This window comes from Elephas maximus, chromosome 2 (genome assembly GCF_024166365.1).
Source record: "Elephas maximus indicus isolate mEleMax1 chromosome 2, mEleMax1 primary haplotype, whole genome shotgun sequence".
Taxonomy (NCBI): Eukaryota; Metazoa; Chordata; class Mammalia; order Proboscidea; family Elephantidae; genus Elephas; species Elephas maximus.
The window spans coordinates 60478707-60499156 of record NC_064820.1 but is presented as its reverse complement, the minus strand read 5'-3'; the positions used below and the strand labels follow the sequence as shown (position 1 = coordinate 60499156).

At 40.4% G+C, this 20450-nt stretch overlaps 1 long non-coding RNA gene across 4 annotated transcripts in view; it reads left to right on the top strand.

The window, feature by feature from the left end:
* Window positions 1-20450, top strand: part of LOC126064744 (uncharacterized) — a 269535-nt gene that overhangs the window by 126496 nt on the left and 122589 nt on the right. For 2 of the 4 annotated variants that reach the window (XR_007514620.1, XR_007514626.1), the window contains one exon: window positions 14973-17815. This is a non-coding gene — a long non-coding RNA (uncharacterized LOC126064744). Of the gene's footprint in view, window positions 1-12252; window positions 12319-14972; window positions 17816-20450 lie in introns of those variants that run through there. The other 2 variants (XR_007514624.1, XR_007514627.1) reach the window with 2 other exon arrangements.

The following is a 20450-nucleotide window of genomic DNA, read 5'->3' as shown; positions in this document are numbered from 1 at the left end:
AAGAAATCAAAAGAGACGTTGCATTGGGCAAATCTTTTGCGAAAGACCTTTTTAAAGTGTTCAAAAGCAAAGATGTCACCTTGAAGACTAAGGTGTGCCTAACCCAAGCCATGGTGTTTTCAATTGCCTCATATGCATGAGAAAGCTGGACTATGACTAGGAAGACTGAAGAAAATTGATGCCTTTATTGTGGTGTTGGCAAAGAATATTGAATATATCATGGACTACCAGCAGAATGAATAGATCTGTCTCACAAGAAGTACAACCAGAACGCTTCTTAGAAGCAAGAATGGTGAGACTACATCTCACATACTTCGGACATGTTGTCAGGAGGGATCAGTCCCTGGAAAAGGACATCATGCTTGGAAAAGTAGATGGCCAACAAAAAAGAGGAAGATCCTCAACAAGATGGACTGACACAGTGGCTGCAACAATGGGCTCAAGTATAACGACGATTGTGAGGATGGTGCAGGACTGGGCAGTGTTTTATTCTGTTGTACATAGGGTCGCTATGAGTCATACCCCACTTGATGGCACCTGATAACCTAACAACAACAGTGAGCTGAAACAGACTGGTAATGGCCATTTCCAATCAATCACATGGTCTACTATGTCAGGAATGACAAATCAGAGGCTTAATTACTGTGATATTGCAAAGTTCTATTTAAATGAATTTTTTATAGACAAAATGCATGAAGGTATTCTTGTAAAAATCTAAGTTATAAATATCTGTGGATTTTACATCCTAATTTGGTGAGTAGTGTCTGGGATTTTAAAAGCTTGTGAGTGGCCACCTAAGATACATCTATTGGTGACATCCCATCTGGAGTAAAGGAGAATGAAGAAAACCAAAGATACAAGGAAAATATCAGCCCAAAGTACTAAAGGACCACACGAAGTACAGCTTCCAGCAACCTAAGCCCAGAAGAACTAGATGGTGCACGGCTATCGCCACCAATCACTCTGACAGGGATCACAATAGAGGGTCCCAGACAAAGCTGGATACAAATGTAGAAAAAAAATTCAAATTGACACCCACACAAAAAAGATCAGGCTTACTGGTCGTATAGAGACCGGAGGAACCCCTGAGTCTGTGGCCTGTGGACACTCTGCTAACTTAGAACAGAAGCCAGCCAAAGATTAGAGAGGAAAACTGGATGGGCGGACACAGGGAACCCAGGGTGGAAAGGGGGAGTGTGCTGACACATTGTGGAGATTACAACCAATGTCACAAAATAATTTGTGTATAAATTTTTGAATGAGAAACTAATTTGCCCTGAAAACTATTACCTAAAGCAAAAAAAAAAAAAAATATATATATATATATACATTTTATTATATAATATAAAGTAGAATTATATATACTTTTTTTTATATATATATACCTATATATACATATATTTTGTTGTTGTTAGGTGCCGTTGAGTCAGTTCTGACTCGTAGCGACCCTGTGCACAACAGAACGAAACACTGCCCGGTCGTGAGACATCCTTACAATCGTTGTTAGGCTTGAGCTCATTGTTGCAGCCACTGTGTCAATCCACCTTGTTGAGGGTCTTCCTCTTTTGCGCTGACCCTGTACTCTGCCAAGCATGATGTCCTCCTCCAGGGACTGATCCCTCCTGACAACATGTCCAAAGTATGTAAGACGCAGTCTCGCCATCCTTGCTTCTAACGAGCATTCTGGTTGTACTTCTTCCAAGACAGATCTGTTCATTCTTTTGGCAGTCCGTGGTATGTTCAATATGCTTCGCCGACACCACAATTGAAAGGCGTCAATTCTTCTTCGGTCTTCCTTATTCATTGTCCAGCTTTCACATGCATATGATGTGATTGAAAATACCACAGCTTTGGTCAGGCGCACCTTAGTCTTCAAGGTGACAGCTTTACTCGTCAACACTTTAAAGTTGTTAACAAGTCTTTCTCCAATCCTGATACCCCGTTCTTCTTCATGTAGTCCAGCTTCTCAGATTATTTGCTCAGCATACAGATTGAATAGGTATGGTGATATAATACAACCCTGAAGCACACCTTTCCCGACTTTAAACCAGTCAGTATCCTCTCAAAAAAAAAAAAAAAAAAAAAAAATCTTCTCGTTCTGTCCAAAAACTGCCTCTTGATCTATGTAAAGTTTCCTCATGAGCACAATTTAGTGTTCTGAAATTCCCACTCTTCGCAACATTATGCATAATTTGTTATGACCCACACAGTCGAATGCCTTTGCATAGTCAATAAAACACAGGTAAACATCCTTCTGGTATTCTCTGCTTTCAGCCAGGATCCATCTGACATCAGCAATGATATACCTGGTTCCACATCCTCTTCTGAAACCAGCCTGAATTTCTGGCAGGTCCCTGTGGATATACTGCTGCAGCTGTTTTTGAATGACCTTCAGCAAAATTTTGCTTGCATGTGATATTAATGATATTGTTCTATAACTTCCACATTCGGTTGGATCACCTTTCTTGGGAATAGGCATAAATATGGATCTCTTCCAGTCAGTTGGCCAGGAAGCTGTCTTCCATAATTCTTGGCATAGACAAGTGAGTACCTCCAGCGCTGCATCTGTTTGTTGAAACATCTCAATTGATATTCCATCAGTTCCTGGAGCCTTGTTTTTCGCCAATGTCTTCAGAGCAGCTTGGACTTCTTCCTTCAGCACCATCGGTTCCTGATCATATGCCACCTCTTAGAATATTGACTAATTCTTTTTGGTACAATGATCCTGTGTATTCCTTCCATCTTCTTCTGATGCATCCTGCGTCGTTTAATATTTTCTCCATAGAATCCTTCACTTTTGTAACTCAAGGCTTGAATTTTTTCTTCAGTTCTTTCAGCTTGAGAGACGCCAAACATGTTCTTCCCTTTTGCTTTTCCATCTCCAGCTCTTTGCACATGTTATTATAATACTTTGCTTTCTCCAGCTGCCCTTTGAAATCTTCTGTTCAGTTCTTTTACTTCATCAATTCTTCCTTTTGTTTTAGCTGCTCCACGTTTGAGAGCAAGTTTCAGAGTCACCTCTAACATCCATCTTGGTTTTTTCTTCTTTTTGTGTCTTTTCAATGATCTCTTGCTTTCCTCATGGATGATGTCCTTGATGTCATTCTACAGCTCATCTGGTCTTTGGTCACTAGTGTTCAATGCATCAAATCTATTCTTGAGATGGTCTCTAAATTCAGGTGGCATATACTCAAGGTCATATTTTGGCTCTCGTGGACTTGCTCAGATTTTCTTCAGTTTCAGCTTGAACTTGCATATGAGCAATTGATGGTCTGTTCCACAGTCGGCCCCTGGCCTTGTCCTGACTGATGATATTGAGCTTTTCCATCGTCTGTTTCCACAGATGTAGTCAATTTGATTTCTGTGTGTTCCATCTGGTGAGGTCTATGTGTATAGTTGCCGTTGATGTTGGTGAAAGAAGGTATTTGCAATGAAGAAGTCGTTGGTCTTGCAAAATTCTATCATTCAATCTCTGGCATTGTTTCTATCACCAAGGCCATATTTTCCAGCTACCGATCCTTCTTCTTTGTTCCCAACTTTCACATTCCAATCACCAGTAATTATCAATGCATCTTGATTGCATGTTCAATCAATTTCAGACTGCAGCAGCTGATAAAAAATCTTCTATTTCTTCATTTTTGGCCCTAGTGGTTGGTGCGTAAATTTGAATAATAGTCATATTAACTGGTCTTCCTTGTAGGCGTGTGGATATTATCCTATCACCGACAGTGTCGTACTTCAGGATAGATCTTGAAACGTTCTTTTTGACGATGAGTGCAACACCATTCGTCTTCAAGTTGTCATTCCCAGAGTACTAGACTATATGATTGTCTGATTCAAAATGGCCAATACCCATCCATTTCAGCTCACTAATGCCTAGGATATCAAAGTTTATTTGTTCCATTTCATTTTTGATGATTTCCAATTTTCTTAGATTCATACTTCGTACATTCCAGGTTCTGTTTATTAATGGATGTTTGCACCTGTTTCTTCTCATTTTGAGTTGTGCCACATCAGCAGATGAAGGTCCCGAAAGCTTGACTCCATCCACATCATTAAGGTCAGCTCTAATTTGAGAAGGCAGCTCTTCCCCAGTCATCTTTTGAGTGCCTCCAACCTGGGGGGAGCTCATCTTCCAGCACTGTATCAGACAATGTTCTGCTGCTATTCATAAGGTTTTCACTGGCTAATGCTTTTCAGAAGTAGACTTCCAGGTCCTTCTTCACAGCCTGTCTTAGTCTGGAAGCTCAGCTGAAACCTGTCCTCCATGGGTGACCCTGCTGGTATCTGAATACCAGTGGCATAGCTTCCAGCATCACAGCAACACGCAAGTCCCCACAGCAGGACAAACTGACAGACACGTGGGGGATATGTACATATATATATGTATATATATACCTATGTATACACCTATATATACACATAGACATAGACGTCTTAGACATAAACCCAAACCCACTGCTGTCTAGTTGATTCTGACTCATAGCGACCCTATAGGACAGAGTAGAACTGCCCCATAGAGTTTGCAAGGAGGACCTGGTGGATTCAAACTGCTGACTCTTTTAATTAGCAACTGTAGCACTTAATCACTACGCCACCAGGGTTTCCAGACATATATATACATATATATATGGAGTAAAAAGTGAAACCTCTCCCCTTTGTCCCCAGATGTTTAAGAGTGAAATTCAAGGTGGTACCTGGCTAGGCCCTGAAGATTCTAGTTTTGGATAGACAATGCTCCAGACTGTAGGTAGCAGGTGAGAGATGAGGCTGTCTCTCCTCTCAGTGGACGAGGTAACGATACATAGGGTAGGATTCTGGAGCTTTCTCAACTCCTCCCCACAGTGCGTACAGTAGAGAGAGGGCTAATTCACGGCAAAGCAACTGCTGTCCTCTGAACACACACCAGTCCTCCCTCCTATCTGATCCCAACTTGCACTCTGGCTGGCCCCTGCCACTAGGTAGAGAGTAAGTTAGTGGCCACTGAACCCAAATTCCCCACTTCATTGCCTTTCAACACAGCCCTTTTCAACTTTCTTTTTGAGTGGGTCATTGGGAAAGGGGGATTCAGAAGACTAAATTTTGCCTTTTGTCAAGTATTCTGAAGCACAACTTTTCTATTTATTGAAGGTACCTCTCAATTTGAAGGATTGGTTTGTCAAGACTGATAAGGTCAACCCTGCGTTTGTACTGAGGAAAGATTACATTGGACACCTGAAAGGAGTTAGCAGGCACTAGAGTTTTATTTATTTATTGATTTAAAAATGAATGTTTTCTTTTTTAATACACCCAATAAAAATTAAGACAAACAGAAAAAAAAATTTTTTTAATTAACTTTTATTGAGCTTCAAGTGAACATTTACAAATCAAGCCAGACTGTCACATATAAGTTTATATACACCTTACTCCGTTCTCCCACTTGCTCTCCCCCTAATGAGTCAACCCTTCCAGTCTCTTCTTTCATGACAATTTTTCCAGTTTCCAACTCTCTCTATCCTCCCATCCCCCCTCCAGACAGGAGATGCCAACACAGTCTCAAGTGTCCACCTGATATCATTAGCTCACTCTTCATCAGCATCTCTCTCCTACCCACTGTCCAGTCCCTTTCATGTCTGATGAGTTGTCTTCCGGAATAGTTCCTGTCCTGGGCCAACAGAAGGTTTGGGGACCATGACCACCGGGATTCCTTTAGTCTCAGTCAGACCATTAAGCATGGTCTTTTTGTGAGAATTTGGGGTCTGCATCCCACTGATCTCCTGCTCCCTTAGGGGTTCTCTGATGTGCTCCCTTCCAGGGCAGTCATCGGTTGTAGCCGGGCACCATCTAGTTCTTCTGGTCTCAGGATGATGTAAGTCTCTAGTTCATGTGGCCCTTTCTGTCTCTTGGGCTCTAAGTTATCGTGTGACCTTGGTGTTCTTCATTCTTCTTTGATCCAGGTGGGTTGAGACCAATTGATGCATCTTAGATGGCCGCTTGTTAGCATTTAAGACTCCAGACGCCACATTTCAAAGTGGGATGCAGAATGTTTTCATAATAGAATTATTTTGCCAATTGACTTAGAAGTCCCCTTAAGCCATAGTCCCGAAATCCCCGCCCTTGCTCCGCTGACCTTTGAAGTATTCAGTTTATCCCAGAAACTTCTTTGCTTTTGGTCCAGTCCAGTCCAGTTGAGCTGACCTTCCATGTATTGAGTATTGTCCTTCCCTTCACCTAAAGCAGTTCTTATCTACTAATTAATCAGTAAAAAAAACCCTCTCCCACCCTCCCTCCCTCCCCCCCCCGTAACCACAAAAGTATGTGTTCTTCTCAGTTTATACTATTTCGCAAGGTCTTATAATAGTGGTCTTATACAATATTTGTCCTTTTGCCTCTGACTAATTTCACTCAGCATAATGCCTTCCAGGTTCCTCCATGTTATGAAATGTTTCACAGATTCGTCACTGTTCTTTATCGATGCGTAGTATTCCATTGTATGAATATACCACAATTTATTTAACCATTCATCTGTTGATGGACACCTTGGTTGCTTCCAGCTTTTTGCTATTGTAAACAGAGCTGCAATAAACATGGGTGTGCATAGATCTGTTTGTGTGAAGGCTCTTATTTCTCTAGGGTATATTCCGAGGAGTGGGATTTCTGGGTTGTATGGTAGTTCTATTTCTAACTGTTTAAGATAACGCCAGATGGATTTCCAAAGTGGTTGTACCATTTTACATTCCCACCAGCAGTGTATAAGAGTTCCAATCTCTCCGCAGCCTCTCCAACATTTATTATTTTGTGTTTTTTGGATTAATGCCAGCCTTGTTGGAGTGAGATGGAATCTCATCGTAGTTTTAATTTGCATTTCTCTAATGGCTAATGATCGAGAGCATTTTCTCATGTATCTGTTGGCTGCCTGAATATCTTCTTTAGTGAAGTGTGTGTTCATATCCTTTGCCCACTTCTTGATTGGGTTGTTTGTCTTTTTGTGGTTGAGTTTTGACAGAATCACAAAGATTTTAGAGATCAGGCGCTGGTCAGAGATGTCATAGCTGAAAATTCTTTCCCAGTCTGTAGGTGTTCTTTTTACTCTTTTGGTGAAGTCCTTAGATGAGCATAGGTGTTTGATTTTTAGGAGCTCCCCCCCTTTTTTCCCAGTTATCTGGTTTCTCTTCATCATTTTTGCTAATGTTTTGTATTCTGTTTATGCCTTGTATTGGGGCTCTTAAGGTTGTCCCTATTTTTTCTTCCATGATCTTTATCGTTTTAGTCTTTATGTTTAGGTCTTTGATTCACTTGGAGTTAGTTTTTGTGCATGGTGTGAGGTATGGGTCCTGTTTCATTCTTTTGCAATTGGATATCCAGTTATGCCAGCACCATTTGTTAAAAAGACCATCTTTTCCCCAATTAACTGATACTGGTCCTTTGTCAAATATCAGCTGCTCATATGTGGATGGATTTATATCTGGGCTCTCAATTCTGTTCCACTGGTCTATGTGCCTGTTGTTGTACCAGTACCAGGCTGTTTTGACTACTGTGGCTGTATAATAGCTTCTGAAATCAGGTAGAGTGAGGCCTCCCACTTTCTTCTTCTTTTTCAGTAATGCTTTGCTTATCCGAGGCTTCTTTCCCTTCCATATGAAGTTGGTGATTTGTTTCTCTATCACATTAAAAAATGACATTGGAATTTGGATCGGAAGTGCATTGTATGTATAGATGGCTTTTGGTAGAATAGACATTTTTACTATGTTAAGTCTTCCTATCCATGAGCAAGGTATGTTTTTCCACTTAAGTATGTGCTTTTTAATTTCTTGTAGTAGTGCTTTGTAGTTTTCTTTGTATAGGTCTTTTACAGCTTTGATAAGATTTATTCCTAAGTATTTTATCTTCTTGGGGGCTACTGTGAATGGTATTGATTTGGTTATTTCCTCTTCGATGTTCTTTTTGTTGATGTAGAGGAATCCAAGTGATTTTTGTATGTTTGTCTTATAACCTGAGACTCTGCCAAACTCTTCTATTAGTTTCAGTAGTTTTCTGGAGGATTCCTTAGGGTTTTCTGTGTATAAGATCATGTCATCTGCAAATAGAGATAATTTTACTTCCTCCTTGCCAATCCGGATGCCCTTTATTTCCTTGTCTAGCCTAATTGCTCTGGCTAGGACTTCTAGCACAATGTTGAATAAGAGCGGTGATAAAGGGCATCCTTGTCTGGTTCCCGTTCTCAAGGGAAATGCTTTCAGGCTCTCTCCATTTAGAGTGATGTTGGCTGTTGGCTTTGTGTAGATGCCCTTTATTATGTTGAGGAATTTTCCTTCAATTCCTATTTTGGTGAGAGTTTTTATCATAAATGGGTGTTGGACTTTGCCAAATGCCTTTTCTGCATCAATTGATAAGATCATGTGGTTTTTGTCTTTTGTTTTATTTATGTGGTGGATTACATTAATGGTTTTTCTAATATTAAACCAGCCTTGCATACCTGGTATAAATCCCACTTGGTCGTGGTGAATTATTTTTTTGATATGTTGTTGAATTCTATTGGCTAGAATTTTGTTGAGGATTTTTGCATCTATGTTCATGAGGGATATATGTCTGTAATTTTCTTTTTTTGTGATGTCTTTACCTGGTTTTGGTATCAGGGAGATGGTGGCTTCATAGAATGAGTTAGGTAGTATTCCGTCATTTTCTATGCTTTGAAATACCTTTAGTAGTAGTGGTGTTAACTCTTCTCCGAAAGTTTGGTAGAACTCTGCAGTATAGCCATCCGGGCCAGGGCTTTTTTTTTGTTGGGAATTTTTTGATTACCGTTTCAATCTCTTTTTTTGTTATGGGTCTATTTAGTTGTTCTACTTCTGATTGTGTTAGTTTAGGTAGGTAGTGTTTTTCTAGGAATTCATCCATTTCTTCTAGGTTCGCAAATTTGTTAGAATACAATTTTTTTTAATAATCTGTTATGATTCTTTTAATTTCAGTTGGGTCTGTTGTGATGTGGCCCTTCTCGTTTCTTATTCGGGTTATTTGTTTCTTTTCCTGTATTTCTTTATAGTCAGTCTGGCCAATGGTTTATCAATTTTGTTAATTTTTTCAAAGAACCAGCTTTTGGCTTTGTTAATTCTTTCAGTTGATTTTCTGTTCTCTAATTCATTTAGTTCAGCTCTAATTTTTATTATTTGTTTTCTTCTGGTGCCTGATGGATTCTTTTGTTGCTCACTTTCTATTTGTTCAAGTTGTCGGGGCAGTTCTCTGATTTTGGCTCTTTCTTCTTTTTGTATGTGTGCATTTATCGATATAAATTGGCCTCTGAGCACTGCTTTTGCTGTGTCCCAGAGGTTTTGATAGGAAGTGTTTTCATTCTCGTTGCATTCTATGAATTTCCTTATTCCCTCCTTAATGTCTTCTATAACCCGGTCTTTTTTCAGGAGGGTATTGTTCAGTTTCCAAGTATTTGATTTCTTTTCCTTAATTTTTCTGTTATTGATTTCCACTTTTATGGACTTGTGGTCTGAGAAGATGCTGTGTAATATTTCGATGTTTTGGATTCTGCAAAGGTTTGTTTTATGACCTAATATGTGGTCTATTCTAGAGAATGTTCCATATGCACTAGAAAAAAAAGGATACTTTGCAACAGTTGAGTGGAGAGTTCTGTATAAGTCAATGAGGTCAAGTTGGTTTATTGTTGTAATTAGGTCTTCCGTGTCTCTATTGAGCTTCCTATTGGATGTCCTGTCCTTCTCCGAAAGTGGTGTGTTGAAGTCTCCTACTGTAAATGTGGAGGTGTCTATCTCACTTTTCAGTTCTGTTAAAATTTGATTTATGTATCTTGCAGCCCTGTCATTGGGTGCATAAATATTTAATATGGTTATATCTTCCTGGTCAATTGTCCCTTTTATCGTTATGTAGTGTCCTTCTTTATCCTTTGTGGTGGATTTAAATTTAAAGTCTATTTTGTCAGAAATTAATATTGCTACTCCTCTTCTTTTTTGTTTATTGTTTGCTTGATATATTTTTTTCCATCCTTTGAGTTTTAGTTTGTTTGTGTCTCTAAGTCTAAGGTGTGTCTCTTGTAGGCAGCATATAGACAGATTGTGTTTCTTTATCCAGTCTGAGACTCTCTGTCTCTTTATTGGTGCATTTAGTCCATTTACATTCAGCGTAATTATAGATAAATATAAGTGTTTAGTGTTGTCATTTTGATGCCTTTTTATGTGTGTTGTTGACAATTTCATTTTTCCACTTACTGTTTAGTGCTGAGAAGTTTTTCTTTGTAACTTGTGACATCCTCATTTTCATAGTATTTGACTTTATGTTTGCTGAGTCGTTACGTTTTTCTTGGTTTTTATTTTGAGTTATGGAGTTGTTATACCTCTTTGTGGTTGCCTTAATATTTACCCCTATTTTTCTAAGTAAAAACCTAACTTGTATTGTCCTATATTGCCTTGCATCCCTCTCCATATGGCAGTTCTATGCCAGCTGTATTTAGTTCCTCTTTTTGATTATTGTGATCTTTTACATATTGACTTCAATGATTCCCTGTTTTGAGCTTTTTTTTTTTTTAATTAATCTTTATTTGTTTTTGCGATTTCCCTGTTCGAGTTGATATCAGGATGTTCTGTTCTGTGACCTTTTGTTGTGCTGGTATCTGATATTATTGGTTTTCTGACCAAACAATTTCCTTTAGTATTTCTTGTAACTTTGTTTGGTTTTTGCAAATTCTCTAAGCTTGTGTTTATCTGTAAATATCTTAATTTCGCCTTCATATTTCAGAGAGAGTTTTGCTGGATATATGATCCTTGGCTGGCAGTTTTTCTCCTTCAGTGCCCTGTATATGTCGTCCCATTGCCTTCTTACCTGCATGGTTTCTGCTGAGTAGTCTGAACTTATTCTTATTGATTCTCCCTTGAAGGAAACCTTTCTTTTCTCCCTGGCTGCTTTTAAAATTTTCTCTTTATCTTTGATTTTGGCAAGTTTGATGATAATATGTCTTGGTGTTTTTCTTTTTGGATCAATCTTAAATGGGGTTCGATGAGCATCTTGGATAGATATCTTTTCGTCTTTCATGATGTCAGGGAAGTTTTCTGTCAGCAGATCTTCTACTATTCTCTCTGTGTTTTCTGTCCTCCCTCCCTGTTCTGGGACTCCAATCACACAAACAGAAAAAATTTTTAAATAAAATATGTAAGCCTTTTTCTTTTTTCACCTCCAGTCCTACCTTACCAATGTCTTTAGAGTCCTCCCAGAACATTTTAAATCAATATAATAACCTACACATATTCTTCTTTTTTGGTTTTTAATTGCAAATCAAATCACACTGACTATCTTTGAGTGTGTATATTGATGTATTTATATCTGTAGAAGAAATTTCTAGCCGTGGAATTTCTGGGTCAAAAAAGGTACGTACATTTGTTAACTGTGCTAGATGCTGCCAAACGTCTTTCCACAAAACCTGTTGAGATTCCCGACAACAGTGCACAAATGTCTGTTTCTCCACATTCTGGGGATTACCGAAGCTTTAGTATTTTCCAATTTGATGCAAAAAGCAGTGACTTGGTTTGATTTTTGTCTCTTAAATGTTGAGTGAGATCCTACACCTATGGTATCTCTTTATGTTTTTTAAGAAGAGTTAATTTCCTTTACCCTTTTTTTCTTATTGACTTATAAGGGCTCTGTATTTACTAAGAAACTGGATTTTGTCAGTCTAGTTTCTCCAGGTTTTAATTTTTTTTAACTTTGTTTATACTGCACGCTGTATTTGCCATATAGAAGCTTATTTACTTTTCTTGTAGACATTTGTTAATCTTTTCCTTTGTGATGGTCAGAATATAATGCCCTATGCTGGGAGGAAGAACATAGAGAAGGCCTTCAAGAGAGTGAAAGATACAGCTCATCTAAGAGCTCACTAAAGGATGGCATTTTTGTGTCACCTGAGATGCCTCTAGAATCATAAGAAAGGACACTAGGAAGAAATTTATTTATTTTGATATCGGGGCTTAGGAGAGAGGGAGGTGAAGGGGGAGATGTTAAAGAAAGGAATGGTGAAGAGTTGAGGGAAAGGAATATCCTCAAATGCAACCCATAAGGGGATAGGAGAATAGAGGCTAAGTTGGAAGTGAAGAAGGCAACCTCCTCTCACACTCCTCAGCTTTTGGGGTGTGTGTGTGTAGGTGGGTACAGTAAGGAGGCAACTGTAGGTCTGGGATGACTACCTCCTTGGGTTCTACTTCCTCTAAGTTGACCCTTCCTTTCTTCTCCCTCCAAATCTACCCCCTTTTCTCTTCAGCTCGACCTTAGCCTGGACAATGAAAGAGCATCGCGTCCCACAGAAGACACTCTGCCGTTGACGGGGTAATGTCCAGTTTTGAGCACCAGTTACCTTAAAGCTAATTTTGGGGGATGGAGTTTGATACAGATTGTGCCCCTTCCATGCTAGTCTTGTTGTAGGACCCTCCTCACTGAAATGCCCCAGAAAAGGAGGGAGAAAATTTCAAGATAGAGATACTATCAGAAGGCACCATGTGGAGCCCTGGTAAAATACTGTGCTTGACCCTTGTCCTTCCCTAGTCAGAGGTTGACTTCTCAATTTGGGCATCATTCAGGTCCTCTGCTTCTCGATTTTTCCTTCTTATCTGAGCCTTGGTCATTTTCAGCTCAGGCTCACTTATATTTAGAGGGAAAGAAAGTACATACAAATCAAGCAAGCCTGCCATTACCACTTTGGCTAAATATTTGGTGGCAACAAGGTAACGCTACTGTTTTAATCCAAAGTTTGGAATTATGTGTAAGTTTGGGGTCAAGTTAACCAATAAGAGTTGTTCTCAAAGTTAGGTGGAGGAGGAAAAGGGCAAGGAAGGGAGTGCTGGGCAATGGTGGATGGCAAAATGAACAGAAGAGGGTGGGTGGTGGCAGCCTTCCCAAGGCCAAGCTGCTGGAATCACAGCTAGGCTAGAAATAGTGCATGTCCTAAGGCAGAGAAGAGGTTCGTTAGATCCTAAGGAGCTGGCATGCAGAACTGGTAGGCAGCACTTTCTCCATGTTGGAAACAGGGTTAAAAAGTAAGGGAGGACAGAATGAGAGAAAATCCGGCCCTGCTGACAGGGCGCGAGGGTTCAGTGAGTCCCTGGGATTTGCTGTGAATGCGGAGTTGCTCCAAGCTGATTAAGTGGAATTAACTCCACGGTCTGGGATCTTACAACCTCCTGTTGCTCTCATCTCTCCGGACCCTTGGCTTTACCTCTTCAGAGCCTCCTGGAACCCTGAGGAATTTATTAATGAGGTCCAATTACGGAAAATTTCAGGTTTTTAATCAACTTTGGATGCAGGGCTGAAAGGTTCAGCTCAACCCCCCTCGAGGAAGCGTACATTAAAAAAGTTTAAGATTAACTGCATATTTTATTTCCCTGCTGTGTCCCCACTTCCAACCCTCTCACCCTTTCCAACCATCCATATCACCCTCTCCCACCCCCACCCCGCATCATTCCTCCTATGCTCTCTTCTTCCCACCTCCAGCTTTTACACAGAGCAGTTGTACTTGAGTTGCCCCTTATTTTAAAAATGGCAGTACAGGGAACTGCAGATTGGTAGGCACGGCTGGCTTCTGCCCAAGCCCTTCCCCACTCCAGTTTGTGGCTTTCATCTAGGTGTCCTGGAAAGACATTTCCACCCTCCCCTATGCTAGCAAACAATATCTGTTTCCTCCTCGATGGTATTTTTGAAGACAGATTAGAGGCTTGAAAAAAACACTTGGAATAACTCTTTAAACAGGTTTTCCAAACATTAGGGGAAGGAAGCAAAGGGGATGGGTGAGAGAAGCTGATCTGAATAAAGCTCTATTTATCATCCTGTGTTGCCTCAGGCCCCAGCCTGTGGAAACTTAGCAAATGTCCGGGGCTGGGTTTCTGTGGAGGCTGCTCTTTACCCTGGGAGAGACGTGTCTTTCCACTGGGTGCTGTGGGAATGCCACATCTGGCATTCCTGCAGCCACTTCCTCTCCTGGGACAAGCCTGGGCTCCACCCTGTGCAGTTTCGCAAAATGATCCAGGGCTCCTGGGAATGGGGCAGGAGTGGTTGTGAGGCTTAACATCCTCCTGAGGTCCTGTGGGGGTTGGAGGCTCTTAACATCCTCCTGAGGTCTTGTGGGGGTTGGCGGCTCTGCTCAGCTGATTAAACATTCTTTATCAGGGAAGATATTTAAAGGGACCACACCGCATGGCATAAGCAGACTTTCTATAGCAGAAAATTCCCAGGTAAAAAGCAGAGTTAAAAAAATTAATAATAAAATAAAGCTAATTAGGTTGGAATTGCCCTTCAGAGGTGGGAGCGTCAACCCTGCCTCTTAGATGAGGAGTTTCCTGGTCCACTTTAGCTGGCCAGACCAGTGGTCATGGAGTCGATTCCAACTCATGGAGACCCCACGTGTGTCAGAGTAGAACTGTGCTTCATAGGGTTTTCAATGGCTGATTTTTCAGAAGTAAATTACTGGGCTTTTCTTCCAGGCTCCTCTGGGTGGACTTGAACCTCCAACCTTTTGGTTAACAGCCAAGCATGCTAACTGCTTGAGCCACCCAGGGACTCTGCTTTAACTGGCAGGAACCTTTTAATTACTGAAGACTCTTTTGGTTGCAAATGACCTAAGGCTATCTGATATACAGATTGGACAAGTTAGGGGATTTTTTGACTCCTGAAATCAGGGTGGGAGTACAGGTAGGCCTCAGGAATGAATGGGACAAGTGGAACCTGGCTTGTACTGGTTCTTGAGAGCCAACTGTTAAATTTGCAGGAATTTTGTGAGCCAGTTGTTAAATACGGTTGATATTAAAAATTAAATTATATAAACCCATATTTTTTTTTTTACAGCAACATGTAAAAAAATATTGGCATAGCAGTGCTTATGAAAATACCTCACTGGGTTGGGGTGGGCTGTGGTTGGCAAACATACGTAGAAGGCAAGTGTTATTTGCATAAAATACAATAATTTATTTGTATTGGTTTTATTTCCTCAGATCAGCATCTTTCAAGAGGCTGGAACCATGTCCTCGGGCAACACCAAGGCTGATGTCTTCCGGCTTTATCTCACCAGAGGGGCAGAGAGAAGAAACTCTCTTCTTAGTTCCAAAACTCCAGGGAAGGACTTTCATTGGCTTGCTCTGTATCACATGACCAGGAAAGCAAAGTTCTGTGTCAGATAGGGAGAAAGTGAGCGCGAGAGAGGTGTGTGTGTGTGTGTGTGTGTGTATGTATTGGGGGTGGGGGTGTATTGAAGACCAGACCTTCAAAAGAAAGAGGAGTTCTGGATAGATGTCCTCCTTTCTACTATGTGAATTTAGGCAAGTTACTTTATCTTTCTGAGTCTCAGTAAAATGGGAATAATTTCATAGGATTATTGTGAGGATTAGGTAAAATAATGTGTATGAAACATTTTGCACATGGCAAATAATCCAGTTATTGTTATTATAGAGTTAAGCATGTCATGTTTCCAACTAGAATGTAAGCTCTCCAAGGATAGATGTCCTGTCAACATCTTATGCCACTTTTAGCATCTTATGAAGCATCCTTATATAACAGGCACATAGAAAATATTAATAAATACTTACATAATAGCATCTCTACTTGGGTGCTAATATAAATCAAATATATTGACTCCCTACTTACTGTTTAATAGGTAGTAGATACCCACCACATCCTTGGCCTTAATGTAGCCAAGAAATTCTAATGAGTTGTGTGTTTCTTTGTAGCAATAAGTTAAGTAAGCATAGCTGGCCTCCTGTGCACAGACGGAAAAAAATTTTTTTTTCTTTGAGTTCTGTGTGATCTTTGTTCTAGAACAGACGTGCAAACAGCCACTTGCTTGGAATGCGTATCGTTAGTTTATGTCTGGCTGGTAGGAACTTCATTGTTTTTATTGCCTGTGTTTTACTTGAGGGAGAGACAACTATTAGTGGGTTGGCCATTGTTTTGTATTTATGTTCAACTAGGGGTTGGAGAAAGACAGGAGGCAGATTCTCCAAGTCCTGGGGACTAGTAGAAGCTGTTATCTCTAGTTACTTCTAAATGACTTAATCTTTCAGTGAGGAGGCAGCCTGGGCCTTGGATCCCGGGACTTGCTTTGCCTGCTTTTGCTTCCAAACCTTGGAGAAGCAGCATTCCCTGATCCCAGGCTCCTCTTTTATCTTCTCTGTTGCCAATCAAGGCAGTTCCCACATCTAATTTTTAGGACTTGTTCTTTATTTAAAAAATTTCCTGTATTACCCCAGGTAGGTCTAATAAGTTTTACTAGCTCTCACTCCAATCTTAGCTTCTGCTACTTACATTTCTGGTCATCAACATTCAGGTAAGTTATTTTGTTTGCTTGTTTTGGTCTGTGCCTATCTTGTTCAGTGGATTAAAAGCAGTGCCCTTGTAGGGGCAGGGCAGTCCCAGTCCTTCAGCCTCCCTATGGAACAACAAGACCCTGCTTGGCCCCACTAGGCGTTCATTCTCAGTGGCTCCATCTGAATCCAGTGGTCAGAGTCCTTCTGCCAAGCAGTGACTGACCAGACAGCTTTGACAATGGCAAGGAAAACTCAGTAAAGCTACTGGCAACTGACCTTCTCAGAGGGAGAATTCTGTGCTCCTGCTATGTAATTTGGGATTTCTTATGTCTTCTACGCCAGGATGGATTCAAACTTCCTTTGATTTTTGTCTGAAAGTATCTGCATGAACAATTGTTATGCTTAAAATACTCTTTGGTGCACATGCAGAACCTCTAAATTATGTTACGTTGAGCATTGGAGACACTGAATTTTTTCCCATACTTAATTTTTTGCCTCAAATCTCACAGAAGCAATTTCATTTTCTCCAAACCACCCTCATTTATACTTCTCTGAACAATTTCCTTCCTAGATTGACAGAGCAAACTGGGGATTTGCATATTTAGAAATTTTAGTTCCAGGCAACAGAAGTTAACTTATCTGCGGATTTACCCGTGGTGTTCAAAGCAACTACTGATGTATTTTTTGGCTGCTACTGTACTAGCCACTTAACATCTGATCTCATTTTAGTCCTCAGAACAAATTAGTATCATTTGATCATATGATCTCCATGTCCAGGAAACTGAGTCCTAGAAAGGCTAAGTGACTAGCTCAAGATAACACGGATAATAAGTGGCAGAGCCAGGATTTGGACCTAGGCCTCCTCAGACTGATGGCCGTGGTGGTGTAGTGGCAGAATTCTCGCCTACCATAGGGGAAACCTGGGTTCAATTCCTGAGCAATACACCTCAAGCCCATCTGTCAGTGGAGGTTTGCATATTGCTGTGATGCTGAACAGATTTCAGTGGAGGTTCCAGACTAGAAGGAAAGACCTGGCAATCTATTTCTGAAAATCAGCCAGTGGAAACCTTATAGATCATAACAGTCTGATCCTGTGTGCATGAAGTCCCCATGAGCTGGGGGCTCATGATGGCAGCTAACAACAAAAACTCCTCAGGCCTAGCCCAATTCTCTCTTCACTTTACTGCATTGCTTTTCTTGTTGGCAGGAGAGAGATTTGGGGGTATTATCTTAGTGCCTCTCAAGTCACACCAAACTGGCTTCTGTCTAGCTCCAAGGAGCCAGGCTGCAGGTTTGTGTATATATATTTGTTCTTCAGAATGTTGGCCATAGGACCTTTGGCCTCAAGGCCCTTATCATCCCTGTTTACCACTGATTCTAGCAGACTTGGCCCTCTCTCTCAATGTGAGTCATGAGCAACACAGTTCACGAAGTTCTTGTTCGGAATTCTGATTACAGATAACGGATAATCTCCCTGAACTGCCTTGAAGGAGAGCCGCTTCTTGGAAGTTGTCTGGGCTTCCATGGAATGGCAGGTTGGTAAGGGGGTTAGGAGGGGGACCCTACAAAGGTCACTCAACCTGTGACTATTGAATGGGTCATTGAATCCCTCACTGTCCCTCTACTCCATTTCACCAAAACCATTTAAAGATTGGCATATAAAAGGAAGACTTTAAAAACCACAATTTTATTCCATAATACATTCTAATGCCTTGTTATCTAAATCTTTCCTTCCGTGCCTTAAGTTGATTTTCCCTTATTCAGTTATCCAGGTTGTTGTTGGTTGTTGTTGTTAGGTGCCGACGAGTTGGTTCCAACTCACAGCAACTCTATGCATAACAGAACGAAACATTGCCCAGTCCTGCGCCATCCTCACAATTGCTGTTATGCTTGAGCCCATTGTTGCAGCCACTGTGTCAATCCATCTTGTTGAGGGTCTTCCTCTTTTCACTGACCCTCTACTTTACCAAGCATGATGTCCTTCTCCAGGGACTGATCCCTTCTGACAACATGTCCAAAGTATGTGAGACATAATCTTGCCCTCCTTGCTTCTAAGGAACATTCTGGTTGTACTTCTTCTAAGACAACTTCTTGGACACCGAGAAATCATTACTGTGTCTTGGATATTTGAATCTTCTCAAACCTCCTTGTTCATCTTCTCTTCTGAGCAAACTTTTTTGATTCAGCCCTTTAATATTTCCTAGTCCATTTGTTTCTTTAACCAGTTTTGATGGTTTCTGCTACATCTCGTCTAAGTTTACCACTTGTTAGGTGTTAAGATGATAATTAGCAGGGTCCGTTAGTAATGGCCTGCCTTGAACATTTAATTTGATGAGCATTTGTTGAGCAGCTGCTTTGTGCGCAGTTCTGTGCTCTGGAGGTTGAAAGGATGTATGCTGCGAGCTCCCCACTCTTACCACCTTATCATTTGGTGAGATAAAGATGCAATTGTTTTCAAATTTATTCTTTGGGCCAAATAGAAATGTCTCCTACAATGATTTCAAGGCATTATTTTAAGACTTTTTTTTTTTTCTTTCTCAAAATTAAAATTTTAAAAAAGATTTGACCTCAATGAAATATTTTTGTACTCTCTTCCATAATAGTATTCTCTTTTGGCTATGAATGCAGAATATGAGGGGATTTGGAAAACTAACCCAGGTATACTGATGAGAACCCAGAAAACCAGTGCCGTCGAGTCGATTCTGACTCATAGCGACCCTACAGGACAGAGTAGAACTGCACCATAGAGTTTCCAAGGAGAAGACACAAATACACTTAAATAAATCTTCCACATGCAGTGCCTAGCAGTTATTTGGGATAACACTGAACTTGTTCCTGTGGGAAACCCCAGTTGGCTTGGGTAGCATGGACATTGGGTATATAGCCTTCTTCCAATGCAAGACAACCCAATTAACACTTATCGAGTGCCTATTGTGGGCCATATTCCCATGCAGACTCCCAACCAAGTATTAAGCAGAGACGACATTGCTTACTTTCAAAGACCCAGTGAAATTGGTTATTTGGGTGTATTGGTATATATTATTTTTACTCCCAAGCAAGTATTTATTGAATGCCAATTGTATGCCAAGAACTGCAGTACTATCTTACATTCTTAATTATAGATGAGTGAATTTAAGCTCAAAGAGGTGAAATATTTGTTTAAATGTTGGACCCAGGGTTTTCACTCAGGTTTAACTTCAATGGCGGGGCTTTCCTTTCTATCTCATTGCTCCCCGTGTGTCTGACCAGAATTTCCTGTCCTGATCTTTCTGCTGCAGACAGGATCCCTTTGCCTCTTCACTGTGCTGGGGGTCGGGCAGTGGTCTGGGGAAGGAGTGCCAATCATAGCTAGGTGGGGGTGAAGACAGGGTCTTAAGACCTCAGCAATAGCCAAAATGCTTCATGGATGGAATTCTAGTTCCCTGACAGGAATTTTGAGAGAAATTAGCACTGGTATTAGCATGAAGTGCTTGAACTTCTCAGATGAAAGTTTTTGGTGAGTATAAAGTATGGCTATTAGAGACTGGGAAGGAATTTTATATGAAGAAGTGTGCTTACTAATTATAAGATAGCTACTCGTCTGCAGATTTATTTTCTAGCCTAATCTCTTATTGGTGATATCACAGGGACTAGAAAAGTACTCAAAGGTTTATGACCAAGACTCAAAAGCTAATTTTGCATGTCCTAGATAGATCTGTATGCTTAAAATAATAAAAATAATAATAGTCATTATAATAAATTCTGTTTATACCTTGCCTTTGCTCTGCAAAATTTAGCTTTAGCATCTACATGGTTCCTTGGTCCATGACTCATCTGAGCATCTGAGAACATTTTAGTAATAAGTGGAAGTGATAGGACCATAGCATTAATTAGGCATCACCTTCCTTTGGGTCATACCTTTTGGCAAGTAGGAGAGGGGAAAGCTGAATTTTTTTCCCCTGCAGCCTGGACGACACAGAATCTTCCAATTCCTTTTATCTTCTTAGCCAATCCTGGATCAGCACTAGGAATTGTTATTATAAAGTCCCTAAGTTAATGTTTCCCTTTGTCTATTGTTTGTTTTTAAATGACACAAGCAGTGGCTCAGAAAGTAATACAATTCCCATAAAACATTTTCCCACATTAAATAATTAAAAATGATATAGGGTGGGAGGGAAGAGAGAAAGCAAG